The sequence below is a fragment of the Struthio camelus genome, chromosome 10 (genome assembly GCF_040807025.1).
Source record: "Struthio camelus isolate bStrCam1 chromosome 10, bStrCam1.hap1, whole genome shotgun sequence".
Taxonomy (NCBI): Eukaryota; Metazoa; Chordata; class Aves; order Struthioniformes; family Struthionidae; genus Struthio; species Struthio camelus.
The window spans coordinates 24,071,764-24,090,436 of NC_090951.1; the positions used below are offsets into that span (position 1 = coordinate 24,071,764).

The window sequence follows — 18,673 nt, forward strand, 5'->3', positions numbered from 1 at the left end:
CCCCCCCGACCAAGGGCTGTCTCAGTGATGCGCCCGTCTGTGCCATGACACACCTCGGTGCTGAGGGACTGGCAATGCCCCTGATCTTGGGCCATGTCCTTGGAGGGCACGTGCACGCACCACGCGGTGGAGGCGGCTTGAGGAGAGGCCTTTTCTCAGTCTCTTCCAGCATCGCTTTCCCACACGCTGTGCGTCAAGAGAGAGCTGGTGGGTGCAGCTCTCTCCCGTGCCCGCCCGCCTGCTCTGCTCCTGGTGCTGGAGGCAGGACAGTAGCCACGCGCACAGCACTGCTGACCTGGCTGAGGTGGACTCAGGGCAAGGGATTTGCTCCGCTCCCTCTGGCCACCCCTGCCCAGAGCAAGGTGTAGCAGTGGTGCCAGCAGCTGGAGGCTCCTCTCCTGGATGGGCCCTGAGCACCTGGGGTCCACTGCCCATAGGTGCTGAGTGGTGTCTAGGCTTCCTGTGAGCCCCAGCACCATCGGACCCTGTCAGCGCCCTCCGGACCGTTTCTCAGAGACTTCCGGAATAAGAAGAGCTTGGCGCAGGGGTTGCTTCAGAGCAGGCATTTGAGTGAGGCACACGGTGGTTTCCTCTCTGCGTGGGCATCGACTGACCCTGGCAGAGGACAGACTCCCCTCCCAGGGAGCCAGCTGCTCTATGAGCGCAGCAATGTGTGAGCCCTCTTGGCTTGACATGGAAAGACGGGCAGTTTTGTCCCGCAGAGGCACACTTCTGAGAGCTGCAGCTGAATTTAATGCAGGAGGGTGTTTTTGCCAAGCTGTTAGGAGCTATGAAGCTGGACTGGTTGTGTCCTCCTGGCAGCGTGTCGTGACTAGAGCCGGGGCCATCTCAGTAGCACAAAAGGGCATTAGACCGTGCAGAAAGGGCCCCCAGGGCCCCCTTGCCTCAACCACGCTGCCAATAGCTCACGGCGCAAACCTGTGTCCAGCGGTGACCAGCCTCCCCGCCGACCGCCACCTTGCACTCCCTGGGCCTTCCCGCTGCAGGGTGCCTGCTGCCCAGAGGCTCTGGTTGAGGGCCTCGTTCTCAGAAAGAAGGAGGAATGCCTGCAGAGTTGCCTGGGAAGGCTCGGGCTGCCATGGCAATTTGTCTTCCTGACCGGCTGTGGGGGGCTGTGGTTGGAGGGGTTGGTCCCCTGCAGGGCAGGGCTGGTGCCCACCGGTGGGTGCACAGGCAGGCTGGGCCTCTCCTCCCTGGTGGTCTAGTGGTCAGGATTCGGCACTCTCACTGCCGCGGCCTGGGTTCGATTCCCAGCCAGGGAAAGGGTTAGGGTTAGGGCTAACCCTATTGCCACAGCAAGCGAGGCCTTTCACCTGGGGGGGGGGGCAGCGTGGAAGGAAGGGGACCCTATCAGACGCACAGGAGCTCTGAGCAGGCACGAGGAACAGGGCGTTTCCTCTGTTGCAACAACAGCCATCCTGGGCTTGCCTGTGCAGCCAGCTCCAGAGCAGCCCTGTCTTCTGCCAAATCCCCTTGCAGAATACCCTTTCCTTAGGGCTCCTGGGAGGCGCTGGGTGACAGAGAAAAGGTCTCTGGGTCTGCGGGACGTGACTCACCTGCCGCAGGAGCTGCCTTGTCTTTCAGTCCTAAGATCCCTGCACTACCCAGTCCCACAGAGGCAGGAGCAGGCGACTCTGCAGTGAAGCTTTGCTCTGCACATGCCAATGAGAGACCCTTCCCATGCTTCCTGGTGCAGACGGGGCCAGAAGGCCCAGGGAGGAGCTGAAATGGGCTCCTGGGCCCATGGGCAGGGTGTGTGGAGCATTGCTGGTCAGGGCCACTGAGGCCCTCAGGGCCCTGACAGCACCCAGGTGTCGCGTCCTGCTGCTACGCCACAGGGGACTCGCAATAACAACCAGTGCTTAGGCCCTGCTGATAGTCGCAGCCTGAGCCAGCCCTTGGTTCTGTTACGTCCTGGACAACTCCGGTCACTTTGAAAAAAGCCCTGGAAACAAGCCCACCTGCCCCCCACACTCAGCCATGGCACAGGTGTTCCTCAGTGCAGCGAGATGTTGGTGCACAAGGGGTGGCGCTTAACGCTCCCAGACCCGATTTTGCATTCGCACGGCCTTTGGCACGGTTTGGAGACGGTCCTGGCGGACTCTTGGACAGTGCCCGGGGGGAAAGGAAGTAGCCGTTGCTGAGAGCACAGCTCACCGAGGCAGCACACAGGTGCAGCAGTTTGAGCCAAAGGAGGCTGTGACCTCTCGCAAGCTCTAACAGGCTCCAGCGAGCTCTTGTCAGCCATTCCTGAGCACAGGGTGCTTGGAGCTCTAGTTCCACCTAGAGTCGTGATGAGGGAGGGTCAAGCAGCCGTCCAGCAGGTGCCAGCGAGAGACCTGTACCACAAGCGCTGGGCCCAGTACAAGAAAGACATGGCCATGCTGGAGCGAGTCCAGCAAAAGGCCTCGGAGAGGCTTGAGGGATTGAAGCATCCGTCACACGAGCAGAGGCTGAGAGAGCTGGGATTGTTTAGGTGGGAGACGCAAAGGCCCAGAGGGGCTCTTGTCAGTGTGTCTAAATACGTGATGGGGGGAGTAAAGAAGACGGAGCCAGACTCTTCTCAGTGGTGCCCAGTGAAAGGAGGCGAGGCAGTGGGCACAAACTGACATACCAGAAATCTCCCTTAAGCACAAGAAAAATCTGTTTTCCTGATCGAACGCTGGCACCAGTTGCCCAGAGAGGCTGTGGTATACCTAACCAGCACAAGCCCTTGCTTTGCGGAGGCCGAAGAGTGCCGCCAGAGCCCTCCTCTTTATTCCTTCCTTCCTTTATCCCTTCCTTCCTTCCTTCAGGGCAGAGCTCAGCACAGCCCCTGCGGCCAGCAATGGTAGCGCAGCGTCCCCATCTGGGACCACCACACTGGTGAGGCCCCCACCCCCGCCCCTGCCATGGCTCTCGCTGCGCCATGGCGTGGGGTGGGGCAGCACCCCAAAACAGCCAGCGCAGCTGCCCTTGGCTGAGGTGGGCAAAGCCTGGCAGGGCCTGGGGGAGGGTGTCGCGGGAGGCCTGGCAGCCTCTTGGTGACGCGGGCTGGGGGGGTGGTCACAGTGGGACATGCCGCATCACAGCCACAGCTCCCCTCCCGCCACGGGGCCCCCGACCCCTCCCTGCCCTTCCCTGCGAGGCCTGGGCAAGCCCAGCTGCTGGGGCTGCTCTCGCCACCGCTCTTCTCTGGAGGAGCTGCTTTGCAGCGCAACGAGAGGGCGAAGGCAGGCCACGCAACACTGCTGGAGCCTGCCTGTGGAAGTGCCGAGGAGGAGAAGTTTCCTCCTCACCCTCCTGCTACAGGGCCTCATTGAGCGTGAGGGGGCGCAAAGATGGAGAACCTGTGGCCAGACGTGTTTCCAACGCTCAGGAATCTCAGCCGCTACGGTAAGGCTTGCAGGAGGTATTTCCTGACTGCTGTAGAGCATATCAGCTAGGAGAAGAGCTATGGAAAGGCTGGGCTCTGTGGGGCAGGGCTGGACAGGGCTAGCGGGTGCCACGAGAGACCAGTCTGCACGTCCCTTGGTGGCCCAGCGGTGAGTTTGGCAGCCGGGACTCCTGCAGGGGAGACACCTGGGGCTGCCCTGAGCCTGGGCGACTCCTGTGGGCACGGCACCGTCCTCTCACTGGTGTGGAAATCTAGTCCCCGTTTCCCGAGCGGGCGGGTATGCCTTTCAGGCATGCCCACCTGAAAGGACAGGAGCCTCGCTTAGAAGTGGGCAGAGGTGTCCTCGCAGCTCAGCTCTGCAGCTCCCGCCACGTGGAGCACCTTGCGTGTTTGGAATTGGGGTGGCGGTATGTTTCGTCTCACCTGCACCGGTCACCTCCTTGGTGAGCAGGGTGCTGAATGGTTGTGCGCTTGCTGACTTGGATTTTTCCCTTGCTTTCCAGAGATTGTTACCATTTGGGACAGCGTCTCTGAATACATTCTAGAGCACTTGGCAGAGAACAAGGTGGGTCTTGTGGCTCGGTCCTCCCCTCCTGAAACGCTGACGGTTTGCCTTGTCCTGGCACCCCTGTGCCACGGAGTGCCGTCGCTTCCCTCCCCTGAAAAGAGAAAGCGCGCCCCTGCAGGACACTGTCCTGGACAAATGTGCCACAGAGCAGCTTCTCTGGCACCGGCGGCAACAACGGAAGTCCCGATAAAGCAGAAGAGAGTGCTGGGCACTTTCTGGGCCTTCTCCCTTCTCCAGTGCCAGCATGGAAAAACCAAAGCCTGGCCCCTGTTCCAGGGTTGGTCCCTGCCGTTGGAAACCCCTCCGAGTGTAGGTAGGGGAGGAATGTTGGCTCTGCTGTTGCTTTCCCAAAGAGATTTGGGGGGGGGCGAGCCGAGGAGCAAGAGGAAAGAAAGGTCTGGAGTGTGTGCTTTCCCTAGTGCCCCATCTTGCCCTTTGCATGCTAGGGGTGGGCAGGGCCCAGGGCAGCATCCCCACGCTCGGGCAAGCCCTCGGTCAGTTTTTCGTCTCCAGGCTGCTTATGCTTGCTCCTTCTCTCCCGCTGCTGCTCTCAGGGTGTCAAGGTATTAGGAGTGGGGATATTCTATGTCCTTAAACACTACGAGTGCTCCGTGAACGGTGAGCTTTCGATTGTTCGGAGACCCATGTTCCGTATATCGGAGGTTGTTGCCAAGGAATACCAGGCCAGGTGCGCTCAAGAAGATGTTCCTGGTAAGAAGACACGTTAAAACCTTTGCCTGCCCTTGCGCCGAGCTTGAGGCGCATGCAAACTGCTCTGAAGACATGACTGAATGCCTCCGGCTGGCCTGAGAACAACTTCAGCTTGTTCAAGCTGCAGAGGCCAGCCAGGAGCAACTGCTCAGAAAGGCTCCCTGGGTGTCCTTTCCTGGTAATATGCCTTCAGCCGGGTGCGTGGGAGGGATAGGACGCTGGCCCCAAAAGCGGAGACATTTGCTGACTACGAGGCGGTGGGGGTGGGGGTGGGGGTCGGGGTGGGGGGTAGAAGAACCCTGTGGGCTGCTGTGCCGTCCTTGCACTTTGCTTCTTCCTTGCGTCTACTGACATGGCATAGGCTTAGCCCGAGGGCACTGACTGCGGGCACAGTCACAATGGCCTGGCACCGCGCACTTTCTCATGGGACCTGCACCCGTCTGCCCTACTTGTCCTGCCCTCCGGTAAAGTGGTCCTACCAAATGGTTAGTTTCCCTTTTTTATTCCTGCACTGGCAAAATCACTGCTGCCCCCTGAGCACCTCAGTTTGCAGGCTGCTCTGACTCTTCCCGGAAGGGACTCCATAAACCGCTCCTAGGCGCTGTAGCAGAGGATTCAAGAGCCTGCTCTGAGGCAGCGCTGTCTTGCCAGAAAGTGTTGTCGCCTTGTGATTGGAGCCCGCTGCCCTGCTGCAGAGGTGCCTTTGTTCCTCCTTTGCTGCTGTCTAGGTGACGTAAGAATCGTCCCTCTGAGGTACGAGGATCTACCCGTGTGTGCCCACATGCCTTTTACAACGGTGCAGTGCTGCATACAGGAGACCGTGATGGCGTTCTTTCGGGCCATCTCAAAAAGACAGACCGTGGACTTTGTCTTCAAGGCCATTGGCATTCTCTCCGTACGAGACCAGGAAGTGACCATGAGATTTTACGATGACTTCCTCCTCACCGTGGATGGCACTGGAAAGCTGCTAGCAGCTCTGCTCGGGGTAAGTCGAGCACTTCCCCGTGCTACGCCTACTTCTTCTGGACAGCTGTCAAAGGACGACTGAACCGATCTCTGTTGGCCTGCCAGGACCTTCCCGGCCAGCGGGGCAGCCACGGTCTCCAGCCACGCCAACTCTCTCTAGCGTCCTTCTCCCGTACGCAGTGGTCTGGGCGACAGAGGCGAACGTAGGACGAGCTGCCCCGCGTTAGGCCAAGGCTCTGGCTGGCCCAGCATCCCACTCTCTGTGCTAGAAATGATAATGGCGAGGCTTTTACGGGCTCAAAAGCAGGCAGTTTCTGGGGAAAGAGTCTACAACGCAGGCAGGTATCTGTGGCACTTCGCCTCGCAGAAAGCCATGGTTGAGTGCTGGGCCGTCTGCACTGACCAGCCCTTCCCAGTGTCCCTGGCGTCCCACTGCCATGAACGGCTCTTTTCTGCCCCAGGCCTGCGTTCACGCTCTGCTTGGGATGGTCACCCTGTCCCAGCCTGTCTCCTCATCCCAGCCCAATGCCCTTCCCCAGCTCTCTCGTGTGGCACTCCCGGTTCTTACCCACTGGGCAAAGGCAAAGCAAGGGCTGGGTCTCTCTCGCTCCTCTTCCACGCTATGGATGCAACCACCCAAATCCTTGGAGAGCCTGTGAGGCTAACACCAGGTCCGAGCCAGGTGTTCTCTTTCCAGGAGGGCTCATAGCAAGCCAACTGGCAAAACCTGGCCCGCAGAGACCCTGGCTAATCGAATGCCTTCTCCTGTGCCTGATTTCTCCACTAACAGAGAAGGAGCGTCCTCGTTGACTGTCTTGACTCTTGCCCTTGCGAAACACCTGGCAGTGAGGTCCCTCATTCTCAGCTCTGAGCTGTGCATCTTCTGCTTTCCTAGTTGAGGGCTAGCATTTGGAGAGGAAACTTTGTTTCAGGGTGTCCCGGTGGCAGCATCTGCCCTGAGCACAAGAAAGATTTGCTGCCTCTAGGAGCAAAAGGCAGTCATGTCGCCGGAACGCTCTCACGTACCTCTGTCTCTGTTTCAGGCCCCAGGGACGAGACCCCTGGTGGTTTCAGGAAGAGGAAGTGTGGCTTTTCGCATGGGTCCCGGCAGTGTCTTCGTGTTGCCACAGTACGTTTGTGGAGTAGGTCTCAGCTCCTGCTTGGTGAATAGGAGGAGGGGAGGCGAGATGGTCTCCAGGGGCAGCAAGGAGGCCTGGAGTACACTTTCTCCGCGTTAGGATAGGGAAGCCCTGGCCCAGACTGGTGGGGCCTCTCGTGTGCGCACACGCCGCGGAGGTCTGGCCTGTGCCTCTCCGGTTCCTCAGAATGAGAGTTCTCAAGGATGCTGCGTACTCTGCTTTGGAAAGCTATGGCCTTGGCAGGCCTTCTCAAAGCTCTCTGGCAACGGACTGTGAATGCGAGCGGCAAAGGGAGCGTGGTGCCTTTTCTGCAAGCTGGCCTCTTCTCCTTTCCAGATTTGATTTGACGCTTCCGGCTGAAAAACAAGAGGCGGAATCTCCCTCCCAGGGATCCCTGAAGTGCACTGAAGAAGAAGGGCAGATGGACAGAACAGGTCATGTCACAGCTGACTTGTGAGCGAGAAGGGAGTGTGCATGCGTGCGTGTGTTCCCTTTGTCCTCAGCAGTAGGTGGTTGGAGCCGTGGTCGAGATGCCGTGCCTGGGAGAGTAGACTGCCTCTTTGTGCCTCTATTTACCCCTCGCAGCAAATCTCAAGTGACTCTGGATGGCAGGAGGTCTCAGGGTGGCCCAACAGCAACAAATGCAGCTGGTGCTGCTGAAGGGCAGTTTTGCCCCGGGGCGCTGCGCCCTGGTGGATAGCGCAAGCTCCTCTTTCACTTTAGGACATTTGGCGGCGAGGTGTCTATGCTGGAGGGGAGGGGAGGGGGGGTGGTCTACCTCTCTGACGGATCCCGGGCACGTGAATGTGGGGAGAAAGATTGCCTGGAGATGACTGTCAACAGGCTGCTAACGTGTGCCAAGGACGTCCTAGGGAGCAAGACTTCTTGGAGAGCGTGGCTCCAAGGGGATCAGCCTGTTTGATCCGATGCTGGAGCACATCTGCCTGTCCCAAGTGCTCACAAAGACGCTTGCTGAAGAGCCTTCTCCTTTCCTACTTCCAGGGAGTGCTCCCGTTGCGTGCCTCCTCTCTCAAGAAAGGCCTGTGCCACCCGCGTTATCTGGCGCCGGCCGTAAAAAGCAGAAGGGGCGGAAGAGCAAAGGAAGCAAGTCGTCGGCCAGGTGAGGCTCTTGGAGAAAAGGGCTGAGGGTGCCCTTGTGCTCCTGGAGTTCTTTGAAGGGGTTGCTTCTTCCGTACACTCTGTCAGTGTGACATCTGAAGGGCGGCCAACAAGTCTTTGCATGACTTGGTCTTCCTAGATTGACGGCAAGCCTGTCGCAGGTTTCTGCGAGCCTCTGGTGTCAAGCTTCTCTCTGGTGCCTTTCTTGTTTCCAGGACGGAGACTGAGATGTTGCCTGTGAGACCAGCCTCTTCCCCCAGAGGGTCTCGGAAGGCCGCCAAAGGCCGGGAGGCAAAGGACAGAGCGCGTAACAAGCAGACTGAGGGAAAAGGTAATGTCACAGCTGACTGGTGAGAGAGGTGTGTTTGTTTTCCTTTTGGCCTCCGCAGCACGGGGCTGGAGCCAAGCTGAAAAGGCGATGCCCGGCGGAGTAGGCTGCTTCTCTTGTGCCTCTGTTTACTCATCACGGCAGATCTCAGGGGACTCCTCCTGGAAGGGGCTCTCCGGGCAGTCCTGCAGCACCAACTGCAGCAGCTGCCACTGCTGAGGGGCACTTGGCCCTGGGACTCCATGCCCTGGTGTGTCTTGCAAGCTGCTCCTTAGTTGCAGGAGTCTGTCTGTGCAGCGGCATTTAGGAATTTAGGAAGATCCCTCCGCGCTCTGCGCGGGATCAAAATCCTGCCTTGAGCTGCCAGTGGCGGAGGGGGTCTACCTTTCCCAGGGAAGCAGCACGCTGGAAAGTGGGGAGGAAGACCACGTGGAGATGAGTGGCGACAGGCTGCGAAGCTGTGCCAAAACGTGGCTTCCTTGTGGAGGCTGGTAATTGCAGGCCTTGTGCTGTGCATCTCCCTAAGCGTGTCTTTGGGCTGGATGCGCCAGAAGAGCACGTCTGTGCATGTGAGCGCCTTATAGATGTGCAGGAATCTGTTCCCCTTCTCGTGTGGCACTATGCCCTCCAGCCCGCAGCCGCCCCAAAGGAGAGGGTACCATGAGGTCACCAGCACCTCCCAGCCAAGCCCCGCTTTTTAAGCCTATGGGCTAGAGAAAGCAGGAGAACAGCCACAGTACTCCAGGGCAGAAGGGTGCCCTGCAGAAGTGAAGAGCTGGACAGGATTCTGTGTCAGCAAGGGCCTAAGACCTGCTCGGGAGCAGAGCTCCGAGGCAATCGGGCTCTTTGATCCAAAGCTGGAGCACAGCTGCCTGTCCTTCTTGTTCAAACGCTCACAGAGATGCCTGCTGAGGAGTCTCCGCCCTTCCTACTTCCAGGGAGTCCTCCTGCTGAGCGCCTCCTTTCTCGAGAAAGGCTTTCTCCGCCCACGCTATCTGGGGCCAGCTCGAAGGGAGGGAAAGAATGGAAAACCCGGGCAAACAAGCCAGCTGCCAGGTGAGGCTCTTGGAGCAAAGCATGCCGGTGACCGTGTGCTTTTGGCATTCTGGGAAGGAGTTGTTTCCGTCGCACACGCCGTCGGTATGAACTCTGAAAGGTTGTCAACTCGTGTCACAACGACTGATGTCGATGCAAGAGGTGTTGCAGCAGCTGAGAAGTTGCAGCAAAGCTGTTCTGCTTTGCTAGACATTTCAAGGGACCTCATTTGGTTGCAGCGTAGATGAGAGCACTTCCCAGAGGACCGTGAAAGTCAGACCATCCTCCCCCACCAACAGAGAGCGGTGTCCGTTTTCCCTGGTTTTTAGGTTGGATTCAATTCACTAGAAGCCTCCCCTTTTCCCATTTCACCCCAAAACAGAGTCTTTCTGACCACCTCACGGCCTTTAGTGCCCCTAGCAGGAGGCGGCTAGCGGGCTCTGCAGGCTCCGGGCGTGGCAAATGGCACTGGTTTTCTCCTCGTGCCATCCAGAGAGGGCCCACACCTGGGCATCCAGAGCTTTCCTTAGGGCCTGTAGGGCCTCATGTGAGTGCTACAGCTGGAGGCGTTCTTCCCTCACTCTTGACGGGATCACAAGGGCTCAAATACACCAAATGCTCCAGCAGCACTGTCTTGTGCTGCAGAGGCTGGCACACCGCTGCTTGTGAGCACAAGATGGAGACCGGTCTCATCCGGGACTCCGATAACCTCACCCGGCTTGTGTGTTTTCAGCCTGCTGCAAACAGTTCGGGAGAGCTCCTCTGAGGTGGACGAGGACAGCAAGCAGCAAGAACCTCGTCAAGCCAGACCTCGGACTGCAATTCCTGTTTGCAGGCAGCCAAACAGGGCAGAACAGGTAAGCCGAGGAGCGGAGTCGTGGAGGTCTCCAAGTCCGAGTGGTACTGCTGCCCCCCAAAGAGCAGGCCAGGTGGCCATGGTCTTTCAAGCTTGCCTGCCCATGCCTGGCAGGGAGAAGCTGCTGCAAAAAGCCAAAGGGGAGGAGCAGCAATGTGCTGTGGTGGGGGCATGGCTAGGTCGCCCCCTCCCTTGAACTTGCGGGGAAGAAGGCCAACCACAGGCGGGGCTGTGCTTGCAAGAGTGTAGCCAGCCGAGTGAAGGACGCCACGAGTCCTCTCTCTTCAGCCCTTGGGAGACCTCACCTGGAGCCAGCCCTAGGTCCAGGGTGGGGCTCGACCATGCAAGAGAGGCTCTGGAATGCTGGAGCAAATCCAGCGGAGGCTCCCAAGCTGGCCAGCGGGCTGGAGAACCTGGTGTCCAAGGGAGAGGTGGAGAGGACTGTGTTTGTTCAGCCCTAGAAGAGAAGGCTCAAGGGTCCACCGCCTTGCTGTCTGCAGCTACCCGGGGGAAAGGCTAGAGGTAACTTAGCCAGCTCTTCTCAGAGGCGCACAGTGACAGGGTGAGAGGCACAAGACGTAGAGTTGCAAAAAGGCAGATTCCGGCTAGCTGTTGGGAGGCGCGTTTCCACCATGAGGGTGGTCAAAGTTTGGAACAGGGCCCAGAGAGGCTGTGGGACTTCTACCCTTGGAGTTATTCAACCCTCAGGTGGACACAGCCCGGGCAGCCTGCTCTAACTGGCCCCGCTTGGAGCGGGGCCTTGGACGAGAGCTCTCCAGAGGTCCCCTCCAACCGACCCCGTTCAGTGGTTCCGTGCTGGGGTCTGACTGGTGGAACCCCACTGGAGCGTTTGATTTCACGGTTGCAGCGCTGAAAAACGGTCATTCCTTGCCCTCATTCACCCTGTCACGAGCGATGTCAGCAAGAGAGAATGGAGCCAGCAAGCAACGGTGGTGAATCCCGGCCAGGGTCCCTGCCTGCGGCAGTGCTTGGCATGGGGGTTTCTGAGGCCAGAGCAGAGCAAGTGTGCGGGAGGACGCACAGGCCCCGCAGTTGCTGGCTTCTCCAGGGCTGAGAGGTGAGAGCGCCTGAGGGAGGTCAGAAGCAGCCTCAAATTTGTCCTCTGGCCCCAATGCAGGCTTGGCGGCATCAGGAAACGCTGCCCGAGGTTCAGCCACACTCACCAGTGCCGTGGCTTGGGAAAGAGGAGAGCGCTGCTGCCTTCCTGCCCCGAGCTGAGGAGAAGAGGAGGAAGCCAGAGAGGCTGCCGCGGCTGCGCAAAGAGTAAGTGCGCGCCAGGCCCAGCCCCGGCCTGGAAAACTGGAGTGGCAGCACCTGTCCGAGGTGTGAGGAAGCCCATCTTGGGAGCCATGGGGCTGGGTATGGCGTCCCCTGATTTCTCCTGGCATGGCAATGACCTGGGCTGGACCCTGGTGCCAGGCAGCCCCAAGCTGCATTGCCACTTGAAGGCTGTGGGTACCACCAGCGGGAGCGTGCGTGCAGGGGCTGGTCGAGGGGAGAGGCAGGAGGGCCTCAGCCAGAAGGGGAGAGGGAACTTTCCCTGCTCTTGCAGGCAGCTTTCTGTACGAGCAAGCCACACCCTGCAACTCTTGGAGACTTACCAAGTGCGTCGGGAAGAGTGGAAGCAGAGGGTAGAGCTGAATCGGCAGCGGAATTCCCAAGAGAAGCACTTCCTCTGGTAAATTTCTCCAGCTGGGGGTGCTGTTTCCCCTTCCCCTGCACTGGCCTTCCCTCCACACCCAGGAGCACCCAAGGGGAGGGGAGGGGAAGGGGGTCCGGGCTTTCCCTGGCACCCCTCGTGGGAGAGCAACAGGCTTTGGAGGCTGTGGCCTGGGAGCAGGCACCCTTCCAGCCCAGGGGCAGGGGCTGGGCACTCAGCGGTGGGCTTTCCCTGTGGGACCAGAAAGTTGTGGCTGCCGACGATGAAAGGATTCCTCCAGCGTTTTGGCTCTCCCTTTTCAAACCGCACGCTCCATCCTTGTCTCCCCAAGGCTCCACACCCGGACACCTTGCCCTGTGGGGATCGAGGCCGGCTTGGTGCAAAGTCCCATCCCCGCCTGACTCCTCCGCAGGCTGATTACCGGCACGTGGCACCTTGTCATGTCCTTGCCTTGGACACTAGGGCCCCTGTCCCGTTCCAGAAAGCATAGAGATGCCAGCAGAAGCAGACCCCAGAAGAACCGCCCTGCCCTAGGCCTGCAGCGTTTCCGCGCCCTTCTCCCTGTGCCTAAAACCAAACGGTTAATGCCCTTTTTAATGCCCTAGCACTGGGCAGCAGATGGCTCTGCGGGATCAAAGGGAGAGATACCAGGACTTGCTGGCTGCGCAGAAGCCATGTGAACATTGCTGGAAAGTCTAGAAGCGTGGTCTTGAGCCATCTTGCTAGCTGCGGAAGCCTGCCTGGGCCTGAAGAGCGACCAATCCCAAGGCACTGCAGCTCCAGGGCCAAGTGGAGGCCTGTCAGCGTGGGAGCTCCCTCGGCTGCTGTCAGCGTTGTCTCCATTGCGGCCATGGAGCTCTTAGCAAAGGGGATGATAAAATCCACCTACAAGGGCCAAAGGAAAAAAAAGTGGCGGGTGCGTGTTCACGGCTGGAGTAACCAGCCTGTGCCTCACAAAGGACAGTGCTGCAGGACAGATGAACAGAAGAGCTGTTAAACCCCCTCCATGTGCTCCTCCACAGTTTTTGTAGCACCGTAACAGAATAACGCCCGTACACAGACCGCAGCATAGAGACACGCGTGCCACAGAGCGGGGGTGCAAGCAAACCACTGCCTCACTCATTCTAAGGACAGCGCGTGTGCACACACACACACACGCACGCACACACGTGCGCCCCTTCTTTCCTTCATTACCCTCCCTAGGACACGCTCAGAGCTCACACCTCTCACTCCCCAAGACCCTCACGCACAGCCAGGACTGCACCGCCAGAGTGCACATGCACCAGCCCAACACATCCCTGACACTGCACACGCATCCGCACACATGCTCACGCTCTCCACACGCACAGAGACGCTGCACAGCGGACACACCCCCTCACACAGCATGGTGGCCAGGACACACGTACACCTGATGGGCCCACAGCCCCAGGGGTGCTATAGGGGCTGGAGCCCTTCTCCGGATTGTATGGGGAAAGGCTAAGGGCAGAGGAGGAGCTGCTGTGGGGTAGAGCGGTGCGGCAACCTGGGAGTGCAGATGCCTGGCTTTTCTCTGCAGCTGCAGTGCTCTCCAGCCAGGCAAACCTGGGATGGGCCATGTTTGTCCCTGGGCCTCCGTCGGCCCTTGGCTGCTCCTTGTGGCAGCCCCCCCAGGGCTGTGCTCATGTCCTGGTGGGCGCACGGTGTCCCCACCACCCACCTCCTGACCGCTGCCTGGAGGTGGACATGCCTCATTTAGACCTTCCTCCTCTCTTGCCGCATGGCTGAGGTTGGGGTTTGTGGGGTTTTTTTAGCGCTTTCTTGAATTAGGTTTTCAAAGCAGCACCTAGTAGCTTCTTGTAAACTGCAGTCAGCTCACGGCTACTTGACAGCCCTGTCAGCCTTTTTCAAATCCTGGGCTCCTTGAAGCCTGTCCATGCGCCTCCTCTGACCCGGGAACACAGCGTTTCCCTGCCCTTCATCAAACACAGGAAGGGGCTTTGTGGATCCTTCCAGAGGAGCGGGTGATGGCGGTGTCCTTTCGGTCTGTTGCTGGGAGAAGCCTCTTCTTCGGTCGTCTTCCTTGTCCCAGTAACGCCTGATGCTCCAAACACTGCACTCTCCCTGCAAGAGCTGCCTCTTACTAAGCACCTGCTTCACTGGCAGACATTCGGCGTAGTAGAGGCAAAGGCTTTGGACCGCCTTGCTGCTGCAGGGACCAACAAATTACCACGGAGGTCCAGAAGCTGAGTACTCAGCCAGTACTGTTTTGCCCTGCCTGTGCGCTTAGTTGGCAGCTTTCCCTGGCCATGCAACTCATGAAGTGGTGCTGACCCTGATTTCCAGAAAAGTGCTTGTCAGTTTAAAAGAGAAGAACTGGGGGGAAGAGAAGAACAGTGGGGAGTTGGAAGGGCGACGTTCTGCTGCTTTGGGGGACTGCCCGCTGGCTTTTCTGGTGCGGTGACCCTTCTGTCTCGTCTGGCTCTGAGAGCTCCGTGAGGTCCCTCTTGACCCTCCCTGTGTGGAATAGCTACAAGATGCTGCTGCAGAGACTACTGGACTCTGACAGCCAGGCAGGGGTTAGGCCAGAGCCCAGATGCCCTCGGGAGCAGAGCGCAAAGCCAGAAGCCCGTTGGCTCCCCCACGAGATGTGGTTTGGGACCAGTGTTCCCTGCTGCTGCTCTCCGTGTCCTTCTTGGCTGCCTTAGCCCCTCTCCAGCCTCCACTCCCATTGGCCCAGCATGGCTTTGGCTGCTCTGGGTCTGCCCTTACTCACGGTCCCTGTGGCAGTCGGGTGTCCTTCTTCTGCCTCCCCTCGCCCCCTCCCCCGGCTGTCTTCACTACAGGGGCTTTCTGATGCACTCAATGGCCTCACAGGGCTGCCACAGCAGCGACCGCACTGTCCCAGCCCTGGGTCGCCTGTGGCCTCCCTTTTCCTGCCTCTAGCCAGCTAAACCCTGCCGAGGGGCACTTTGCCCTGGCACTCCGTGCCCTGGTGAATGTTGCAAGCCTGGCACACAATGGCTGCTCCTTGCTGGACGAGACAAAGAGGAAAGCACTTGAGGTGCCCGGTTAATGCTGAAGAGCCATGGTGATCGCAGGCAACAATGGTTGCTCGTGGGCTCCAGTCCGCCTCTCCAAGCGTGCTCCAGTGGCGCAATGGGCCAGCGCACAGTACTTATACAGCAGTGCTAAGCGGAGGGATGCTGAGGGTGTGCGTTCAAGCCTCACCTGGAGCATGGGCTTTTGATCATGCAGTGCCTCCTCTTCCCTTGGGCGGTGCAGCTTTCCAGCAGTGACATCTGTCTCAAGCCAGACATCCCGGGACCTGCCAATACAGACACCTTGGAACACCAGAAGCGCTCGGGGCCGTTCCAGGCTTGACCTGGGCTCTGCCCGCATAGCACTCGGTTTGGGGCCCCGGAGGCAGAGCTGGGCTCTCCTCCCTTCTCTTCCGCAGAGGATCCAGACCCCACTCAGGGCGCAGATGCTAACATTTTCCTTTGCTCTTCAGCATTTGCCCTCCAGGCGGACACTCTCCCAGCACCAGCTGCCCAGCCTCACTGTGGCAGATCCTTCCTAGCCAGCCTTTCCCCCTGCAGCCAGGCCAGGAGGAAGCACTCCTGGCTCTCTACACGCGAGCACTGCGGTGGAGCTGCAGGCAAAAGCTGCTGCCTCACAGCGCCTCTCACTCTGCAGCAGGCAAGGGAGAAAGGCAGCTCTGCCTTTCCAGGGAGGGTTTCTTTCCCACAGCCAGCTTACAGCTTGGCCGGAACAGGACTTAAGACTTCCAGCATGGTGGCATAACCTCAGAAAAGTCACACGCTCCCCCTGAAGAAAAAAAAAGCGACTTCTTTCTCCCAGGGAAGAGCTACTTGTGTGGGGGTCTCTATGGCGTGGGATGGCAGTTGCGGGTGGGCTGGGGCTGCAGGCAGTTTGTGTGTGGAGCTGAGAGTGCCCTGACTGCAACACGGAGAGCAAGGGCAAGGGAAAGGAAAGGTGAAAAGCTGGGCACTTTCCAGGCAGAGTCTCTCAGTTCTCAAGCTTGGCCTGGAGAACGGAGACGCTTGACTGCTTTCCCAGAAGCAGGGGTAGCTGTCACGGCAGCCCCCCAGCAGAAGACACTGCACGATCACTAGAAACCAGGAAATCATTTTAGGCACGAGCCCACTGAATGTTTGGAACAGAGAGCACAGAAGAGCTTCCTAGGCCATGGCATCTTTGGAAACAAACCCGTTGGCCCACCCTTGCAGGTGCCTCCCGTGTCTTTTCCAACTCTCCTTTTCACCCGGCAGGCTTTGCAAAACCATTGCTGTGACTCGGATTCGAACCGAGGTTGCTGCGGCCACAACGCAGAGTACTAACCACTATACGATCACAGCTGCCCATGTGATTGCCTTTCCTCCTCGGAAAGGGAGGGATTGCCTTCCCTCCTGCCTCCTGCCCTCCTGCCTTCTGCCCTCCTGCGGAGCAGCCAGAGCTGTCAGGTGATGGCAGGCTAGCAGGGAGAAGTCAGAAAATGCGAGTCTGTGTCCTTGCAGAGCAGCACCCGAACAGCGCAAGCCCTCACTCTCTAGATTCACCTTTTCAGAAGTCTCAGTTCTTGGGGATGGCAAAGAACTGGACTGAAGGAAGTTACGGGGCATGTCCAGGGGCTGGCGATGAGGAAAGGACAACTCTGCAAAGAGCGGCCCCGCGTAGCCAGCTGGACAGAGGGTGGTGTAGGGGGGAAGGCAGGTGCATAGCACAGGGGATAGGAACTGCTCCGTGCCCAGCCCTGGCTCTTTCTGCTCAAGTGTCCCTTCCACCACGCACCCTGGGGTGCAGTGTGAGCCTGTGGGCGCACCTCCACAAAGAGCGACGGTCCTTTCCCCACTTGCTCTGCTCCTGCTGCTGGGCGAGGTCCTGGCGAGAGGTTGCATCTGCAGGAGTGCTGCGCTGGGTGGCGGAGGTGGCTCAGCAGAAGGGAGCTGCTCCTCGCCTGAGCTACGTTGCAGCCATGCCCGGCCCTGGCCGCCATGCACCTCGCTGACCCTGCCCTTCCCTGGCTGACCGGGCTCCAGAGCTTGGCCTCAGACCCGTCTCAGCACTTTGGACTTGGCTGGCAACCACTGCTCTGTGCCTGGCCCTCGTTCCTGACACTCAACCAGCTCTCCCTTCTTGCTCGGGTGCTGAGGGCCTGTGCCCTGCCAGGGAGGTCCCTGCCTCACTGGCCTTGCTATGTCCCTCGCAGCCTGCTTGCCTGCCCTCGGAAAGCAGCCCGCTCCCACTGCTGGCTGCCACCTGCAGCAAGAGCGTGCTCACGTTTCGCACTGTGCTGCAAGGACAGCCGGAAGGGGCATCGGTCCCCTGGCGAGAGGCAATCCAGACTTCCCCCAGCCCAACCCATGCACCAGGACAGGAGTGTTGCAGTCTGGTGGGTATAGGTGAGTGGTGCAAGGAGCTGGATTTTGGCTCCGGTTTCTTGGAGAGGTGGGTTTGAAGCCCGTGCTGTCGGGCTTTGTTGTCTCAGGCTGCTGTGATTTGTGCCCAGCTGTGATTTTCTGCTCAGGGACTTTCCACGGCAGCGGGTCCCTGCCGGCAAGCCCACGTGTGCCGCCAAAAGGAGGCCGTCCCTGGGTGGGCTCGAACCACCAGCCTCTCGGTTAACAGCCGAGCGCGCTCGCCCATTGCGCCACAGAGACCCCCCCCGACCAAGGGCTGTCTCAGTGATGCGCCCGTCTGTGCCATGACACACCTCGGTGCTGAGGGACTGGCAATGCCCCTGATCTTGGGCCATGTCCTTGGAGGGCACGTGCACGCACCACGCGGTGGAGGCGGCTTGAGGAGAGGCCTTTTCTCAGTCTCTTCCAGCATCGCTTTCCCACACGCTGTGCGTCAAGAGAGAGCTGGTGGGTGCAGCTCTCTCCCGTGCCCGCCCGCCTGCTCTGCTCCTGGTGCTGGAGGCAGGACAGTAGCCACGCGCACAGCACTGCTGACCTGGCTGAGGTGGACTCAGGGCAAGGGATTTGCTCCGCTCCCTCTGGCCACCCCTGCCCAGAGCAAGGTGTAGCAGTGGTGCCAGCAGCTGGAGGCTCCTCTCCTGGATGGGCCCTGAGCACCTGGGGTCCACTGCCCATAGGTGCTGAGTGGTGTCTAGGCTTCCTGTGAGCCCCAGCACCATCGGACCCTGTCAGCGCCCTCCGGACCGTTTCTCAGAGACTTCCGGAATAAGAAGAGCTTGGCGCAGGGGTTGCTTCAGAGCAGGCATTTGAGTGAGGCACACGGTGGTTTCCTCTCTGCGTGGGCATCGACTGACCCTGGCAGAGGACAGACTCCCCTCCCAGGGAGCCAGCTGCTCTATGAGCGCAGCAATGTGTGAGCCCTCTTGGCTTGACATGGAAAGACGGGCAGTTTTGTCCCGCAGAGGCACACTTCTGAGAGCTGCAGCTGAATTTAATGCAGGAGGGTGTTTTTGCCAAGCTGTTAGGAGCTATGAAGCTGGACTGGTTGTGTCCTCCTGGCAGCGTGTCGTGACTAGAGCCGGGGCCATCTCAGTAGCACAAAAGGGCATTAGACCGTGCAGAAAGGGCCCCCAGGGCCCCCTTGCCTCAACCACGCTGCCAATAGCTCACGGCGCAAACCTGTGTCCAGCGGTGACCAGCCTCCCCGCCGACCGCCACCTTGCACTCCCTGGGCCTTCCCGCTGCAGGGTGCCCGCTGCCCAGAGGCTCTGGTTGAGGGCCTCGTTCTCAGAAAGAAGGAGGAATGCCTGCAGAGTTGCCTGGGAAGGCTCGGGCTGCCATGGCAATTTGTCTTCCTGACCGGCTGTGGGGGGCTGTGGTTGGAGGGGTTGGTCCCCTGCAGGGCAGGGCTGGTGCCCACCGGTGGGTGCACAGGCAGGCTGGGCCTCTCCTC

At 59.6% G+C, this 18,673-nt stretch overlaps 2 non-coding genes across 2 annotated transcripts; both read right to left on the reverse strand.

The window, feature by feature from the left end:
* Positions 1-16,086: 16,086 nt before the first annotated feature.
* On the reverse strand, positions 16,087-16,158 carry TRNAH-GUG (transfer RNA histidin (anticodon GUG)). The gene has a single exon. It is a non-coding gene; the product is annotated as a tRNA-His (tRNA).
* Positions 16,159-17,386: 1,228 nt separating this feature from the next.
* On the reverse strand, positions 17,387-17,460 carry TRNAN-GUU (transfer RNA asparagine (anticodon GUU)). Its single transcript has one exon. It is a non-coding gene; the product is annotated as a tRNA-Asn (tRNA).
* Between the last annotated feature and the right edge of the window lie 1,213 nt (positions 17,461-18,673).